The sequence below is a fragment of the Balaenoptera physalus genome, assembly GCF_965194825.1.
Source record: "Balaenoptera physalus genome assembly, chromosome: 2".
Classification (NCBI taxonomy): domain Eukaryota; kingdom Metazoa; phylum Chordata; class Mammalia; order Artiodactyla; family Balaenopteridae; genus Balaenoptera; species Balaenoptera physalus.
Window position 1 is genome coordinate 92,110,095 of NC_138883.1, and position 19,902 is coordinate 92,129,996.

A 19,902-nucleotide genomic window follows, 5' to 3' on the forward strand; every position below is an offset into this window, starting at 1 on the left:
ACGAGGACGACAATGGCATTTCACTGTAGACCCAGGTATCAGGCTCATTTGACAATGAGGCCACCATTGTCACCCGGTCCAAGAACAGATTCCCTCCACTCAGACTCAGTATAAAATAAAAGATGTTTAATACGCACAATACAGGGAAAATCATGACCACTAAGCAAAATACAAGCAGGAACAGTACTGTGAGAGAATACCACCCCTGCCTGTGGGTTTTGCCCTGGCGTGCAGTACCGTCCCCCGCCTGCCCATCCTCAGTCCCCATAGCTGTGCTGATATCTGGAGGGGCAGTGTAACAACAGACCACAGAGTTAATATAATGGTGCCTTTCTCCAGCTGGGGGCCCGGATTAACGACCTTAGTGGTCTTAGGTGGGGCTGGGTAAAAGACAGGTAAAATTTGTTAGTCCTTTTCTAATACTGTTCTCCACAGGGCGGCCAACCCAAACCACTGGGGACTTACCTGCCAGTGCCAGGGTCATTTTACAATGTATTCCTCTGAGGGCAGATCCTTTTGCCCTTTGGCAAGGGCAAAAGTGAGTTATTGTCTTGACCAATAGTTGGCAATGGTCCTTCCACGGTCAACAGCTGAACCTAGATGGTGTTGACTAGTTGCTTCTGGGTGAACATGGCGTAGGCACTGAGATGACTCCTCCTGGGATGTTCAGCTATGGTTCTTAGGGCTTGAGTTAGCCTCTGATACAGAGGAGAGAGTGGCCTTCTGACTCAGTTGTTGTTTAAACGCTCCATTCATCCTTTCCATCAGCCCGGCAGCAGCGGGGTTGTAGGGCAGGTGGAAATGCTAGCATATGTCATTTTTGTCAGCTCATCCCTGAACTTCACGTCTGGTAACGTGGATTCCTTGGTTACTCTCAATGCCCAGGTGGGTTCTGTAAATCACACACAACTGTTCTAGACCCTGGATAGTGGGGGTTTTTTGCATTGCTCAATGATTCAGGTAGGCCTTTTTTAATGCCGTCTACCTGTTGTAACGCACCATCAACTGCATATAGCCATTGTTCCACCACACTGTATCATTGCTCTGCCGGCTCGCATAGCTGGGGCCAGAAGCCCATGGGTACTCTGATTATTTTGCCCTTCCCGCAGGCCCCAAGCAAACCCTTCCAGGTAACTGGCCACATTCAATTCACAAGCCTGTACACGAGTTAACATCCCTAAAGCCTGTTTCTGTAATTGGTTAGGGGTGGTGGGTTGGGAGTATGCTTGTATTTTGCAGATAATCCAGGTCCTTGCATTTTGTCTGTATTCACCAGCCATACCTATGCAGTCCAAAGAGCATGGGAAGGCTACTTTTAAACTGGAAAGAGACTCTGAGGTTAGCGGGATAGCATCAATATAATGGACGAGAAAGATGCTTCTCATGGGAGTCAGCTGCTATGGCGCCCCAGATGCCAGGGGACAGCCACCTCAGGATTATCACCAACTTTCCATTTGCCGACATCTCGACACTCATGGGAGTTTCCTCGGCCTCTTAGCTGTCTTGCCAACTGTTGTGCTGTACCCAGAAGCCTGCAATCCTTATAGTTGCCCAGCCTCAAGCCTGAAGAAAGAGCCCAGAAACAGCGAGAGACATTGTAACCGTGTAGGACCCTATAGGGTCTGCCTGGGAAAGACCCCTTCCCCATATCCTCTGCTTTAGCTCCTCTCTGAAGTACCCAGATAAAAGTATCTCAGGCATATTTCCTGAGTTTTTCAGGTGCTGTAAACCACCACCAAATGGAAGAAATTAACTACTTGATGATCATGAACATGTAGCCCCTAGACCTACAGGCGCCTAAGGATTAATAAAGTTAACTGCCCTATTACCTCAACATCAACTGATCAGAATCGTGCAGGAGCTGATCACATACCCTCCACTCCCCCTCCACCTCACCTGGTCTTTAAAAATGCTTTGCTGAAACCCTTTGGGGAGTTCTGGGTTTTGGGGGGCATGAGACACCTGTCCCACTGCATGGCCCTGCAGTGAAAATCTCTCTGCTCCAAACTCCAACATTTTGGTAGCGTTTGGCCTCACTGTGCGTCTTGCATGGGAACTTGCGTTCCATAAAAACATGAACGGTTTATTGGATAGGGGATCTTACAGGTCCACAGCAAAATGTCCTGGAGTGACTCCCCACCGGGTATGGCTGATGGATGGATGGTTTGCTACTCAAGGGAGAAGGAGGCTACCATTTATAGGGGGAATTGATGTCAGGTTGGCTCATTAGTTACCATGGAAACCAGGACTGGGTCACGAACCTCACAACCCCGCAGGTTAACCACCATCACCAGGGCAGCTGTTTCTCTTTAATTCTGGCCTAAGGACTAGAACGATCATGAGCTGGAGCAGCGGGCAAGCACATCCACGTGAGCAGGGTGTAGGTGGAGCAGGGACTGGTCGAGCAGGGGAGGTACAGAGAGCAAGAGAACAGCCATCTTGAGTGCCCTGACCATACACTCGCACACAGTAGGCACTTAACATGCACTGAATGGATCAGTGACTGAGAGTGGAAGAAGTAAAAGTACAAGTGAGAACAGAAAACACCCATGTAGAAGATTAATCCACTTCCTCTGTCTCTCCCCCTCTTCCTCTCCTTCCTTTTGTGTTTCTCAGCAAATATTTTTTGAGCACTTGCCTTTTGCCACCTGCATGAAGCACTAGGGACAAAGATGAACGAAGCCAGGTTTCCAGACAGAGCAGCTCTTTCCCAGTTGTATCTTTGGTGAAGACATGGTTAGACTTTGCAGGCTCCCGAAGGAAGTAACAGGCTGTAGGGGTCCTCTCTTCTCACAGTCCTAGGAGACAGAGGACAAGATACGGGTCTATAGTAAATTCACCTTTGACATCTACAAGGCACATGTCTAGATCTTTATGATCTGGATTAGATCATAAAGAAACACCATTAGAAATTAGAAACAACATTCTAATATAGCTCCCCCTCGTAATACTGAAAAGTAGTGATTTTCAGTGGCGAGTTCACTTTTAGAGTCTTAAGTTTAAATGAAAGTTACCCTGAAATCTAACACATAAAATATAGGCAGAGCTGCTTGGGTTAAAGCAGATTTAGAAAGCCTGGGGTCTCTCTACTCACTGCCTCCAAGGTAATTCTTATTGAAACTTATAACTGAAAGGTCCTTTAGAGTCTTATTGATTCTACAAATGTAAGACAAATATAAAGTTAATTTTAAATGTTGATGCTTAAACTCTAAGCCCATTGTTCTTTAATAAGGGTATTATAAACATTTTTATAGTATTTACCTACGGCAGAAACTGACTAGATGCTTACCAACTCTGATTTTCCCTCCTGGGCCCTCAGAATGGCTGCATCTCCTAACTTCCTCTGCAGTTAGGTGAGGTCGGATGATGGATTCTAAACACCGAGATGTCAGGAGAAGTGCTATATGCCAGTTCCAGGTCAAGCCTAAAACACAATCGTACATACACAATCCTCCACACTCTAAAGAAATAAACTTTATTGCATGAAACTACTGATATTTTGGGATTATCAGTTACATGTTTTTTATATTTATAAACATATGTATATTTGTACATATGTATATTTGTCTAGGCTGTCTAGAGTCATATATACATATTTATAAATATATACATGTAATTGGATAATTAATAAGGATAATTAATATATTAGTATTAGTCATGGTAATTTATTTTCTATATTTTTAAATATATATCTCCACTTTTTTCCCTACAAAGAATCCACATCAGCGGTTCTTAACCTTAGCTGCATGTAAGAATGACTCAAGTAGTTCTTAAAAAAACTTGGTGTCCAGGGAGCATCCCAGATTCATCAATTCAGAATCCCTGGAGCTGAGATCCAGCCATTATCAGTTTTAAAACTCCAGGTGATGCCAATTTGCAGTCAAGACTGAGAACCAGTGCTGTAAATCATTAGGCTCATTGGGAAAGCCAGGCAACTTGGGAAAATCCACCAGGTAATTTTGATATGCATCCCATCCACTGTTAACACAACATCTTGAAGGCCAGCAGTGTCATCACCTAATAACGTTAACCTTAACACTTCCTGATTCTGCAAACTGCATCTTTTCCCTGGAGTTTGGGGTGCAGCCTCAGAAGGGAACAATCAAGTGGCAGAGAGGTGTGGGTGTCGCACAGTGGTTGCCTGGACTCATTAACCTACCCCGTGATAGTTACCCGACCTAGCCTTGGGGCAAGATTGCAATTGTTGCCTCCATACTGGGTAATTCCCAGGGAGTCAACATCTCCAATGTGAAGTATGTTCATAGCAAAACGTCAAGGAAACCCCTAAAAATATCTAAATCAGAAACAGGGTCCAGTTAGCTCAAGTTTCCTCACCTGGTCTTTACAAAACTGGAAAATACAAATTAGTTCTTTTGAAGCAGACAGTTATCTGGTAGTGAAAATGGAAACTCATTTCAAGAAACAATTTTCTACTAAGAGTATGCAAGTTACATGGTGGAATATGGGACCAGGCCACCACCAAGCCAGCTGACCTGCCTCCAGGCTCACACCACTCAACTCTGAAATGCTGAAACGATAACATGGTCCCACTTACCAGGAATTGGTGATGCATTGTTACCTAAACTATAAACCTCTAATATGCCTCCCAAGAAGTTTTCTGGTTCAGAAAACCACAAAAGAAAAGCTAAAGACAAAAGAACTACAGAAAAATGGGACGTGATTGCCAATATGAGTCAGAAAAAGGAAGTTTAAAATGTTTGGAATAAGAATTCTTAGGTATATTCCCATGTACTTCACGTGAAGGATGATCCAATTTATATTCCCATGTACTTCACGTGTGAAGGACCAAATTATTAGCCTGCCTAGAGCAGCCACAGGCCAGTTTTAGCCTTCCTTGAAACCTCTAACGCAGTTTTCCTCTAGAGCAGTTCAGACTTCAATGAACACACACATTAGCCACAGATCTTATTACAATGCAGATTATGAGTTCAAAGTTCTGGGGTGGGGCCTGAGAGTCTGCATTTCTATCAAACACCCATATGATGCCAATAATGCTCCAATAAAAACTTACTTACAAAAACAGGTAGCCAGCCCACAGTTTACAGTTTTGTTACCAAGCCTCCTGCGCCAGATCCCAGCAAGTAGTCCTTCTGCCCCGGGTCACTTACGCCAATAGAAGGAGACCAAGTTCGGTTCAGAAGCAAAAGAAAGCTTTGTTCTTCGTCAAAGGATGGAGAGGTGCGAGCTCGCACAGCAAAGCACAAGCTCTCTGGAAAGACCCTGGGCGGCAGCCTACTGCAGGGAGGCTTTATAGGGTCCTCGTCAGCGGGAAGGGGGCGGAGCTCTTGTAGGTCCGTGCAGCTGCGCGCTGCTAGCGCTGCTCAAGGCTCCAGATCACGGCGCCAAGCACAGCGTCTCTGCGCACGGCCCCGCTGAGCCAAGGTGTCATGCGCAGAGCTTCTGCACGCAGCCCACTAAGCTCAAGTATCAGGTGCAGCCATTTCACGCTAGGAACTCTTGTCTGAATTGCCAGGAAGAAGGCCACTGCACGGCGTACCGTATGAGCAAGTGAAACGAGAGTAAGCATGAAGGAAAAAAGGTTAGATTTTATTTTATTACCCAGGTTCTATTTCCCAGGAACTGTTAATGGGCTTTGCTGGTGCCAACCCCCTCCTCGGGCTTTTGTCTTGCTCTTCATTCTTGGGGGGCGATTAGAGGTGAAGGTCCATCTTCTGTAACATTCCTGCGGGTTTGGGTCATCATCATAATCCCAGGTGGAGGAGCAGAGCTTCTCCCCAGCTGCCTTTAGATGTGTTTGATTGTCACCAGGATTTAGCCCTAACTGTTCATATCCCTGAGTTTGACCACCATTTAGAATTTTATAAATTCTAACCTTTTGGAGACAAAGGACGCAAGACAATTTAGGAGGCATGGCCCAAATATTAGCAAGAGAATGACAGTCACATGTCAAATTTTTCCTAAAAATGAAGGTATCTAGGTCTTTTGCCTATAGCAAAGGTGTGCCCTGATGTCGAGGCTCAATGCTGTGGCCTGAATATCCCGGGTCACACTACTGTTTTTTGGAAGAGAAGCTTCTGGTCAGAGAGGCGTTCACAGAGTAGTCCAGGGGGTCCATTGTCCCAGGGCAGAATGTGAAGTTAGAATCCCCAAGTGGGGTCTGTTCCACTTAGGAGTACGCTGATCTTGTGGGCTGCCAGTTTTCCAGGTTTTTAGATACACTCAGTCTCCTGTCAGGAAGGTGTGGAGGGCCAGATCGGCGGGTGCAGGCAGCACCTGGTTACTGTGTTCCGTGAGGGTTTTCATGGTTTCTCCTATCTGGAGGGCATACTTGAGTTGTTCCATTTCAAAGGGGTTAAGGTATCCTTTTGCATGGGCTTGCAGAATGGTGCTACCATACATAAGTTCAGACGCATTTAACTTTATCTCTTGAGGCTAACAGCATGCCGACCAGGGCAATTGGGATAATGTAATCCAATTTTCTTGAGTCTCCTGGCATAGCTTGGCTGAGGTTCATTTTAAGTGATTGGATCTCTCTACTCTCCCTGATGATTGGGGTCTCTAGGCTGAGTGCACGGTCCATTTTATGCCCAGCGTACTTGTTATCCCTTTTGTCATTTGAGACATGAATGCTGGGCCATTATCACTTTATGGGGATCCTGGGATCCCAAACCTGGGGATCATCTCTTTTAGGAATAGTTTAACCACTCTGGCTGGCTGCCGTTTTGGTTCTAGCGGGAAATTCTTCTACCTGCCCTGAAAATACGTCCGCTAGCACCAAGAGATGCCTGAAGTTACCCAATGCTCTTGGCATGACAGTGAATCTGACCGTCTTCTCCAGGATATGTCCCTCTGGTCTGAATGGGCCTTATCTGGGGCCCTCTGGGGGTCTGGTGTTAGGGGGGTTCATTGTGCTGATGGGGCATATCTCAACCATCTGACTGATTATATTTTTCATGCCATGAGTTACCATGACCTCAACTAACATAGCCAGTTATATAGGGCTTCTCTCCCCTAGTGAGTTCCTTGATGGGCCTCCCGGATGGCTTGACAAGCTGCAGTTTGGGAAAGAAGTATTGCCCGTGTTTATTAACTAGCCACTCATTTCTGGGCTTTGTCTAATTCTTCCTTTGTATAGATTGAGGAGTATTTGGATGGATCTGGCCTCTTAGGTCTGAGGCCTAGTTGACCAATTACTGGTTCTAGGGTTGCCGTTTTGGCAGTTGTGTCCTCTTTGTTGTTTATTACCTCCGCATTCCCTTTTTGATGGCCCCTGTAGTGAATCACTGCCACTCTTTTTGGAAGCTGCACCTGCTTCTAGGAGTCTCAATATGTTTAAGCCCCGTTTCACCTGCTTATTCTCTGCAGTAAGCATACCCCCTTTCTTTCCAAATAGCCCTGTGTGCATGTAGGATGGCATACGCATACTGAGAGAGTCTCTGTAAACTTTCAAGATCTTCCCTGTCCCAAGCTCTGAGGCTCGGGTAAGGGCTATCAGTTCCGCCTTTTGGGCTGAAGCCCCTAGGGGTAGGCTTCGTGCCTCTACGACTTAGGTCTGGGAGATCACTGCATATCCCAGCCTTTTTCCCTCTTTCGTAAAACCTTCCCCATCCGTGAACCATTCCTCCTAGGTGTTTGGGAGAGGCTTACTTCCTAGGTCAAAGTGACTAGAATAGATCTTGTCTATGCTTTCTATACAGTCCTGCTCCAGGAACCCCATTTCTGTGGGTAGCAGGGTGGCAGGATTTAGTGTGTGACAGGTTTTTATGGTAGCCACTGGGTCTGAAAGCATAGCCTGAACTTGAGTCAACTTTCTGGGGGATAGCCATTCTGTTCCTTTAGAACTTACTGAAGTCTCAACCTGGTGTGGATTCCATACAGTGATTGGCTGACCAAATGTTAACTTTTCAGCCTCCTTTAGTGGGGTTGTAGTAGCTGCTACTGCCCATAGGCAAGGATACCACCCCTTAGCAGTTTGATCTAAGTGTTTAGAGAAACAAACAGCCACCTGAATGGGGTCCCAGTTTTTGAGCTAATACCCCAAGGGTGATTCCCCTTCTGTCATGAATGTGGAGGTATCCAGATCTGGCAAAACTTGGCCATCCCCAGGAAACCCCTAAGCTGTCTGCAGATGGCTTCTTTTCTTTCCTGGGGTAGGCTTCTCTGACCTTCTGTGAGAATGAAACCTAGGTCGGTCACCTTAGTTTGTGATATTTGAGCCTTTTTCTTGGACACCTTATATCCTTTATCATCTAGGTGGTTCAGGGTGGTTACAGTATTTTTGTCAGAGGCCTCCTTAGTAGGGTTGGCAATCAGAATGTCATCCACATACTGGAGGAGGGTGGATCTTTTAGGTCTTTAGCTAAAGTTTCCCCAAAGATGGTGGGGAAATTTTTGAACACTTGGGCAGGACTGTTTAGCAGTATTGTTTTTGTTGTGTGTTTGGGTCCTGCCATGCAAAATCAAAAATTTCTTGCAACTCTGGGGCTAATGGATACAGAAAAAGGCATCTTTTACATCTAATACAGAATACCAGGTCCTGGTGGATGGTAGAGTGGCCAGCAGGGTGTAGGGATTAGGGACTCCTCATGTATATCCTCATTGACTGGCTTCATTGACTGCCCTGAGGTCTTGTACCATCCGGTATTCCCCATTAGATTTCTTTATTGGGAGAATGGGAGTATTACAGGCTGATTGGCATGATCTAAAAAGGCCCTCATCATTTGGGCCCTGTATAACAGGGGCAGTGCCCAACAAGGCCTCCTGACGGAGAGGGTACATTTTCTATTGGGCCGTGTATGTCTGGGCTTTAGGTGGACTATCATGGGAATGGCTCCTGCAGCTTTTCCTACCCGTCCCTGGGCCCAGACCTTGGGATCTGCTCCAGGGAGGTTGACTGGCCCTGTCTGGGGAGGTTTGTCCTCAGCCATTACCATTATTACCTTGTGCCCCCTGTCTAGGGGAACCCCAATCTCCAGTTTGTCTCCCATTAGGTGGATAGTAGCTCCCAATTTATGTAAGATATCCCTTCCTAGCAGGGATATAGGGCATTTGAGAATGAGTAAGAGTATGTTTCTTCAATTTGCATTCTAATGACTCTATGAATACTCATTCTTGGGCCTTCCCTGATACCCCCATTATTTTACAACTCTTGTGACTGAGTTTGCCTGATCTGGTGTTCAGAACTGAGTAAGTGGCATCAGTGTTGACTAAGAATTCGACAGGATTTCCCCCTATGTCCAGTGTCAGCCAGGGCTCCTTGAGGGTCAATCGGAGTGCCAGCTTAGGAGCCCCTTGGCCCCATAATTCAACAGCTGTTCAAACCATGTGCCCTGGAGGGTAGTGGCCATGATCTGCCATTTCCATCCCCCTGTTCAGACTGTGAGGGATTCTCCCTTCCAGTGTCCCTCTTGTTTGGGGTAGCCCATTAGGGCTCATTCTGCAGAACTGGAAGTTTTCTGGGTATCATCCCCAACCCGAAAACATTTAATCTTCCTATGTAATACACCCTGGCCCCAATACCGGCTGGGAGATGGAGAAATTTGGCCCATCAATGGGTCTCTAAATTACAACACCATTATTTTATTACCCAGATTCTGTTTTTATTTCCTGGGGATTGTTAATGGGCTTTGCTGGTGACAGTTTGCAGTTTGAATTTTTTAAATATTACTTATCTTGTTACTGAGTGTTTTTGGTGCATTGAAGTAGAGTGCCTCATTTGCCTTGCCCTGGTCCTGGCTCTCTGTGCAGCCTGCAGACCACACGTCCAGTAGTGACGTCCTGGTGGACTGCCTCTTTGTTTATTGTTCCTGGTCTGAGACCGATTCACCTGCACTTCACTTTCAAATCCATCTGTTACGCCATCCAGCCTGCCTCCACTCCACCCCACCAGTGCTCATCTCGTGTAAAATATGTTCAAAAGCCCAGCTTTTCAAGCAGATACTGGAATATGTTCTAATTATTTATGTCTATCTACCTATATCTATATCTATATCTCTATATCTATATCTATATAGTTTCTGATATTTTAGCTTTCCCTAGATGAAATTCCTATTTCAGGGAAATAATTTTTAAAATGCTTTACTACAGTTGTAGATGCTACATTTCCTGATGGTGTGTGTATGGGCACATGTGTGTGTGTATATATATATACTCTTTAAAATGAAGTCCAAACATTTAAAAATTTTTCTTGAATGGGGCCTCACAAAAAGTTTGCCTCCACTGGTTGGGCATTTGTTCTCTATCTAATATGATCAGAATACTCTGGAGTTACTCTCCTTTTCTTCTAGAGCTTTCATCAGAAGAGTAGGAAATTTGTTCATATGTAAAAAGCATGTCAAACATGGTGAGACTTAAAAGGAGCTTTAATTGCCTCTTCAACAGTGGGGGACAGAGTTAAGATAAGCTAAACTATGTTGGCTTAAAATGACTTCAGATAATCCATCATTTCTTCATTGCTCTTATTCTTTAAATATGTGTCGTCCTTTTAAAAACACATTGACATAATTTCCAAAGTCTCAACATACCAGTCTGATGAGATGGTTGTTCTTCGTCTACTTGATATTTTATACTGAGCAGAAGTGTTTAGCAACGTCTTCCAACTTAGAGATTTCATCATAAAACTTGTTTCTACAGCTCATTTATAAAACTATGAAACAAGGTCACCTCCAGCAAGGTTTCCTCACTATCTGTTTCCAAAGAGCTCAATAATCGGCCCCTCCCTTCCCTGTCTGGCTTCTGCTGCATTGGTCACAAACCACAAAAACATTTTATCCAAATAGATACACCCATTAACTCACATACTGAGCAACAAGTTTACACAAAAATACACTTTAAAGGTTGTGGGTCGGTGGGAAGTCAAGGGAACTGGACCAGTGGGAGAGGGTGGTAGGTGGAAGAGAATAAAGGAACCTGTGTGATGGGGTGGGTGATGGATGGCCTAGGAGGGGAGATGATCAAAGAGGTAGCACAGGAGGATAGTTTTGCCTATGCTTTAAACCAAGATGGTTTTTGCCTCTTAGTAAATATTTATTGAGATCTTCTATGGACTTTGCCCTGTGCTGGACTTTATGGCAAACTCAGAGGGGGTCTACATCATTGAACCACTACTCAAGGGATTTACAATCTAGGGTTAAGATTAACACACATGAAGCCACTGCATGAGAGCACGTACACACACACAAACACAAAGATACAGAAAATATTTGATTTCTTCAATATCTGAAGTACTTCAGAAATATCTTGTTTATTCCTCATAATAATCCTGCAAAGTTAGGAACTACTGATCCCCTCTTATTGATGGAGAATCTGAGGCCCAGGAAGGGTAAATAATCTCCCCAACATCACACAGATATCAAGAGGCAGAGATAGGATTCAGTCCTAGATTTATCAAACTTTGTTTTGATCTCAGTGGTTTAACCTAATAAGAGCTTTTTTTTGGCCCAGAGTCTGAAGATATCCCTGGTTGCTTGAGCTTTCCTGGAAGGTTATTCTCCAGGTGGTGACTCAGGAATCTAGCCCTTTCCATCCTGAAGCCCTGCTATTTCCAACTTCTGGCATCCAGAATTGTCAATGAAGAGGAAGAGTGAGCAATGAATGGCACATGAGATACTGTAACAACCCTCGCCCAAAACCAATATAAATCACTTTTATTTCATTGACCATAATTAGTTTCAAAGCCCCAGTAAGATGTAAAAGGGTTGGGAAATGGAGTGGCTGGGTAGCTGTGTCCCAGATACAATTTGACCTAATGGAAGGATAGCACATATCTTTGGCAGTCAGCTAGCTCTCCCTGCTACAAACTCCAAAGCCACTAAATGTCACACTTCTGAACCATATGAGGAAGAGCTAAATTATTTGTTGCTAAATTACAAGTTCCTGAAAGAAGTTCAAAGCAGTGGGAGATCACAGGGTTGGAGCAGAAAGAAAGGAACCTGAGTAGGGTGCTGAAAAGTGGGTGTGAGAAAGACATTTCTGTCTGAGAAGAAACAGAGTGAACATGCAAAGTAGGAAAGATAATGATGCTCACAGTCATATTACAAAATATATTTATGAGGTGTATCACATGCAGTGATATGTAATCACAGGCTAAGCTCCCAGGCGAGGGCAGCTCTCTGAAAAAATAGGGCTTAGTAAGTGCTTTTCAGCTGATGCAGACTGCAGCCTTCCCAGGGACTTCTCAAAATGTAAACTCAGAGGCCAAGGACCATGGTTTTTTGTTTTTGTTTTTGTTTTTGTTTCATGTTGTATTTTGCTATTCAGCACCCGGAACTTGGCAATGGTTCAGAAAAGATAAACTGTGAATATTCCATGGATAAGGGTAGGCTTTCAAAAAGTGTGCTGAGAGATGAATAATCCAAGGTCTTCCATTTTCATTGTCCACTATTGGGCTTTTCATTACCTAAAAGAAGTTGTAAATTCCTGGAATCTTGTATTATGTATCTTTTCCACAAAAGAAGTCCTAAAAATTGGTAAGGGAGCATACAGTGGAGGTGGTGAAAGATCATTTCCATCAGAGGTGCTGGTGAAAGCTTCCTGGAGATGTGGCAGCCAAGCTGGGCTTTTGCATAGAGAGAATACCCTGCGTACAGGCACTGAAGTGGGCAAGGACAGAGTGGGCAGCAATGCCAGCTGGCACGGACAGTGTGTAGGGAAGTAGGGCCCTGAGGTTGTGGTCTGGAAGGGCTAGAATGCTCATCTAGAGTAATTTGGAATACAGTGGGTTGTTTTGGGAATATTCGGAATATTAATCCAGCAGGATTGCATAGGATCGTTGAGAAGTTGAAAGACTGAGGTGGTGGAATAAATCAGGAAGCCTCTGACTTCCCTTTTTTCATTGCTCATTTACGATCATTTGGCTAATGCCTCCCTATCTCACTGGGCATTTAGGCATGAGGGCAAGGGCTTCTGTCTCAGTCATTTGTTGAAAGAATGAAATTCTGTTGGAGTACAGGCAGGAGACCTCAGCAAGGTAATTATTTGGGGAGTGGAAGGGAGGGAATGGATTCAAGAGCACCAGTGAGGTGAGAGGTCCTTCCCCTTGCTCTGCTGTTCTGTTGAATGACCTAGGGAGAGTCAACTCTCTCCTTGTCTCCGTTTTTTCACCTTTATGTGGTTCCCTACACGTGAACACTGAGGAGATAGGATTATAGAAGAGGTTATGGATGACTAAAAGTAAAAGGGCTTGTATAAGAGCTTGTTGAAAGAAAAGTGAAGCAAGCGTGACCGGGATCTCAAAGGTTTGGGGCTGGGTGACATCTTCAGGTGGTGGGTGCTGTGGCGGCTGTGGAATGCAGAGCCCTGTGGGGAAACGGGAGACGTGAAAACAAATACCCGAGCCCATCATGTATATTGGAAGTGAGTGACTATAGAAGGTGGTTTTGCTTTGGTGGCTGGAAAAAACAGTTACATATACGAAGTAAAACAGTTTTAAGCTTATAAAAGGCCACCGGGGCAAAAGGAAGTAGGAGATCCAGTGCAGCAAGAGGAGGCAGCAGCTTCAGTGGTGGGTCTGGGTGAATAGGTGAGCCCTGCTATGCTTCAGCTGGTACATCTGTAAAAGGAAATTATATGGTTCTTCCTGAAAGCTGCCCTGGATGACTTCCCACACCCACCTGCTTCCCTATCTCCCTCCTCTGAGCCAACGCTCTGTGCTCCCAGCTCTCAGGTGCTATGAGAATTGATGCCTGGGATGGCCCAGCCCAAGTCTCTGTCTAGTTTTCTTATTTCTTTAGAGATACAGAAAGGGCCCAGGCAAAAATATGGATCCCGAGTCTTGCAAACTGCAGTGGCTAATGTGGTACCTCCACCCCAATGTGACTTAAGTGATGCGAATCCCCTTCTGAGAGCATTGACACAGGATCCCGTGCTCCAAGGTTTGAAAAGTCCTACAGCTGAATCCCAGGCCGAGGTCTTGTACATCTGGAAAGTACTTTCCAACTTGCAAAGCCCTGTCATGTGGGCATGATCTCTCCCAGACTGAGGAAGATAAACAAGCCTATGAGCCCATGTTCTGGCTGCTGTGTGTTCCAAGGGAGGGGAGGCCTTCCTGACCACATGAGGTGCCCCACACCCTCTCAACTCCCTTTCCCACAGCCTTTCAACCCCCAGAGAGTGCTGGAGGAGATGAGCTAGTGCTCAAGGCTCCCAAATCCAGGTGAGCTCTGGTTCACCCACTCTGTCTCCCAACCACAGCCAGCTAAGAGGAAGGATGCTCCCAGCTCGGGTCTGTGGCTGGAACCAGAGAGTCTCTGGAGGCCAAGTAAATTGGGTCAGACTTCTGTGCTGGGATGGGAGATTCCTTGGAGTGACTGGGTATGTGTCAGCTGCTAAATGATTCCACTCTCTTCTCTCAGCTCCTAAGCCACCGCCCTCCCCTTAGGGAGCTCCAGTTGCCAAGGAGCACTGCCTTGCCCTGTGGCTGCTGCAGCACGCATGCTTCATAATAATGAACATCATTTATGGGGCCCTTAAAATGTGCCAGGCAGCATGCTCACCACTTTACAAATGTGACGAGTTTGCCAGCTTGGGACATGAAATGAAATCCCATTCTCTCAAACTCGAACATTAAATGCCCCTGCATCCGCATTATGTCTGTGCAGGAGCTCCAAGGCCCTTAGAAGAATTCTTCTGTCCAAAGGGTCAGTCCAGATTAGTATGGCCTTAAGGCATTAAACCCAAACCTTGCCTAGTCTGCCAAGGAACCTCATTCTTTTTGGCTTTGGTTGCCACTGCTAGCGGTCACTATTGAGATCCCACAAGATTCCTTCAAACCAAAGACCCGGCATCTGAGGTGGCCACTTCCCATTTCAGGGGCCAGACCCCTTCAAACAGGCATTTCCAGCAACTGGTAACAAGTCCAAAATCAGTGTGCATGTTAGAACATGCACCTGCTATGTTCCACTGTCCTTTGTCTATGTCACCTCAACTTAGGAAATTTTAGGCATCAAACATCAAGTGCCAGGGCACAGCTCCGATTTTTATACACAGCATTCTGAGTTCACACACAAAGTTATTTTTCCCAACTCAGCTTCCCATCATACTTCCTATTAAGCTATTGATATCATCCCTTAAATATTGAAGAAGGGACCACCTCTGCATATGTAACATCAACCCTATTTCCTGTCCTGTAGGACTAGCATATTTTTCAGGGAATCACCAACCTTATTATTTGTGGGTTATCTTTTTATAAATTCCCACACCCCCTTTGCATTATTAGCTCCATTTTACAAATGAGGAAACAGGTAGATTGATGTGAAGGAACTTTTTCAAGGCCACCCAGCTCATAAGTGGTAGAACTGGGATTTAAACTCACACCTGATTCACAACACAGCACTGTTCCATCTTACTAACGTGTTCTTGGTTGGGACATCCATCCAGCTCAAAGTCAAGAGATAGAGGCTCCTTAAGTAGGTAAATGTGTTTCTCTGTGGAGCCCCTGGACCTGGGGGAAATCATGTGGAGGTAGCCCAGCTGAAAGCCCTTATCTGAACTCCACTGGAGGAGACGGACACTCCAGTGGCTTGTGAGTAGCCAGAACATGTCATGCTGCACGTGGGCTGTAGTGGTTTAGCACACATGTTGATGTTGAACTGTGGCCTGGCCTGGCACTTTTATTAGGCCGACGACCTAGGCTAAGAAGACCTGGGAGGGTAAATGTGAGAGAATCTAAAAGCATTTGTGCCAGCTATGAGCCTCAGTCCATTCCTAGGCTGGTTTTTGGCCTCAAACTCAGCACTAGCCTCCTTGGCCATAATTGTCTCTGCACTGAGCCTGAGGATTTTTGGACAGAAACCCATGGGAAGAAGGGCTTTATTTGGTCTCACTTAACAGTTATTTGGATATATAAACTTGACTTTTCAAGTATCACGCCTGATCACCCTCTTCTATCCCAATAAAGGCCCACAGTGAAACGTAATGTGCTCCAAACAAGAAGTTCAGATGGAAAATATTTGAACAGAAGTTATATTTGAGTCCCAGACAAGAGCCAAGCAGCTGATGGTGAAATCAGAGGTCGAGACTATGGGTACTGAGAAGAGACGGAGCAGGTGGCTCTGAGAGAGACCCATATTCTAGGGCGAGGGTGGAGGAATGTTAACAGGAAGTAAGTGGCGAGCCGCCAAGCCAAAGAAAATACAGGATCCAAAGCTGCCTGTATGGCCTGTCCGTAAGGAATGTTGCCAAGAATGAGCCCAGCAGGGAGGAGAGGAGTTGAAGATTCACCAGCATCTTGCTTAGCAGCCAACAACTGGGGGTGAAGTGGCGCCAGCAGTGCGTCCTGGGCTCTACCTCTTGAGTAATTCAGATGGGGTGTTTCTGGCCCTTAGATCTGGGAACAAGAGGCTTGACTCCTATCCCCACCCTCACCCCTACTTAGATTTTGGAAATTCAACACTCTTCCTCGGATTTCTATGAATTCCTGAGGACTTATATTATCCCTGTATCCTCTGCTACTTAAGCTTCTACTTTCCAGAATGTTGTGTCTGTTGTGCATCATATTGACCCAGATATCAAACACAGTGACCTCCCTCCAATTTCTGCACACCTGTGCCCTCTCTCCCTACTTCCAAAGTAGACTTTAAAGGATTTCGGTTTGAGGGGAAATGGAGGAGAGGATTCATCGTGGTGATATGCAGCAATTGTTATAGATGACAATATTTTATTCTTATTATATCTGCTTGCTTTGTACTTTTTCATGGAGTGAACACTTTATTACTACATGTGCCAAAATATGATACTCTTTCATGACCTTGGGTGAATGGATTTCATAGTATAAGCATCAGATAATAACCATGAGTATAGCTCACATTTATTGAGAATGTACCACGTGCCAGGCACTATTAAGAAATTTATAAGGAATAATTCATTTTATCCTAACAACCATCATCATTTTAGAGGATAGGAAGCTCTCTATTAAGAGATTGAGCGGTAAAGTAACTTCTCCAAGGGTACACAGCTAATAAATAACAGGAGTGGGATTTAAGCTCAGGCATTCTGACTCCAGACCTTCACTTCCCACTAGTGCCTGCCTTGATCCCCTATCTGGAGCCCAGCATCACTAGAGAGAGTGAAGAAGAGCTACATGAGTACCTGGACTATCTGTGTGAGAAGCAGAAGGTGGAGGAAGCGGGGAGGAGATGAGAGAGACTGAGAGGTTATTAAATGGTCAATAGAATCTGGGTACTGAGAGAGAATGCTCTATTTCATGAAGAGGCTGATTTTCTCCTAGAGTCGTAGACTCTGGACCTGGATCAGAGCAAAGCTCAGAAAAGAAAAGCTCTAGTGGACAGGGAAGGTACCCTCAACCCAAACCTGGAGAAACAGGGCATGAGAACTTAGCTGAGGACTCAGGTTTCCTGGAGGCTGCGCAGGAGGTTCTGTCTCTGTTCCATACTGCAGATACAAGGAAGTTCTTGGTTATTTGCCGCTGATAATAGAATACTGGGAAATAGGTAGGAAATGCAGCAAAAGAGAAGTCTTCCTCTGGAGTCTGAAGATCTCTAAGTGTCCTTTGCTATTGATCTTCAGCTTCTAATCTTTTTAATTAAAAAAACTTTTAATTTTATTCTCTAGAAACTTTTTTTCCAATTGTGTAAATGATATATTCTCACTGTGGAAAATTTGAAAAAAGGTATAAAGAAGAAAATGGTAACCTCTCTGAGACTCATCTCTACGGGAATTAATCTTATAGTAAAGGTCACACTGTAGATCAACAGAGAAAAGCATATTTTTCCATAAATGGTGATGGGATAATCAGATGTCCATTTAGCAAGAGAAGTGGAATCTTTTCTTTTGAAAGATCTCTGTCTTTCACCATCATCATCATCATCATCAAAAAATTTCTGGGTGACCTAAAGCTCTAAATCTAAGCTACGTAAGTCATAGAAAGAAAAAAAATATATATATATATATACACACATATGAAATATATGTAAGAAATGTATATATATACATATATATGAAATTTATATGAAATATCCAGAATAGGAAAATCTATACAGATAGAAAGTAGATTATATAGTAGTTGACTTGGGTTGGGGGAATGTGGGGGAACTGGGAGTGACAGCTAAGTGCTGCAGTGTTTCTTTTTAGGGTAGTGAAAATATTCTAAAATTGATTGTGGTAATGGATGCACAATTACGGGACTATATTAAAAGCCATTGAATTGTATACCTTAAATGGAAGGAATGACATGGCATGCTCAAAAAGTTCTGAGTGAAGAGAGTTTAACAGAGGATTGTTTACAGAGGTGTGAGCAGGGTTAAAGGAACCACTAGGATGGCAAACCACTGGGGACTAACAATGGGAGGTATTTACCACTGCTGGGCCTGAAGTAGCAGGAGGAGGAAAGAGTCTTACCAGAGCCTTGTGCGAGCTAGAACTGAAGAAATGCAGTGCAGCTGCTTCCAGAATGGTGGGAAGGCAGAGAGGAAGTCAGGAGAATTCATACTCCAAGCATTGTCCTTCTCACCCTCCAAGCTCATGCTGCTGCCTCCCATTGGCCAAATGTAAATAAAAGCTGGAGGCCAGGCAGTCTGGTGATATGGTTCTTAAAAAGACACAGAGCAAGGCAGAGAAAAATGAAGAATGGATCAGGATGGGAGGGTAGAAACGGAATAAAACCAGCACCTCCCACGACCAGCAAGTGCACTCAGAGGTTTTAAACAGTAGAGAAGCTCAATACACTGTGTACAGTGTGCGTGTACAAGAATGGTGGTAGCATCATTGCGTGTAGTAGACCCAAACTGGAGATGACCCAAATGCCCATCCATGCTAAAATGGACAAGTGAGCTGTGCTGTGTCCATTCACACAAAGGAACACTGAAGCAATGAAGTGATGAACGCCACACACATAATGTGGAGCAAAAGAAACAAGAAAAGTATGATTTCATGTATATAGAGTTCAAAATTGTCAAAGCTAATTTATATTGCTTAGGAATACAAACAGGACATATATGTAATGATTATCATAAAGGTCAGGATAGTGTTTTTCTCTAGGGAAGAGAGAGGATTATTTATGATAAATGCTGTACAAGGGGAGGAGGTTGGGGAGAGGAGGTCCTTTGGGTGCTGTCAGTGTTCTAGTCCTTGATCTGGCTGTGGATGCACAGATGTTTGCTTGATACATATTCACTAAAAATATATTTTATCTGCATAGTTATAATTCAGTTAACAAAAAGGAAAACACTGTGGTATAATTTTCACATATTTTCTGGGCATATACATATACATATATACACACACGCATATATAAAATATTTAACATTTCTGCACTTGCAACTTTTCTCACTAAACAACAATAGAGCATAAAGCTTTTATGAAATCCATAAAAACTCTTTTCCAAGTTAATTTTAAGGCTATATAACATTGCCAAATAGTATATATTATAAGTACCTAACTATTCCTGATTGAGAACATCTACATTGTATCAGTACTCTCTCATTTATGACACTTCTTACCTCTTCTAATGAGTAGCTATTTTAAGAAATTCTAACCCATACTTTCATACCTTGGCTTCATTTATGAAATGGGAGAAAAATGAAAAGAATCTTAATTAAAGCTCCAACTGACCCCCCAGTCTGGGTATGTCTCCCTAGATTAGCCCTTGTCACCCTTTCCACTTGTCCTTCATGCCATTTATCATCATTGTAAATATTGTAATTAGTTATCTGTTTACTTAGTTTTTAATGTCTATCTCCCCTACTGGAAACTCCATGAGAGCAAAGACCACATCTACTCTGTTGACCTCTGTCCTTAGAGCCAACATAGAACCTGCCTGACATAAAGAAGATGCTCAATAAATATTTGTCAAAAGAATAAGTGAATACATGAATGACCAAATTACTTTGTATCCAGTCTATCTGTCCTGCCCATCTTTGAAAATGAGTCCATTTCCTCCAGATAATAGCCTCACAAAATAGAGAT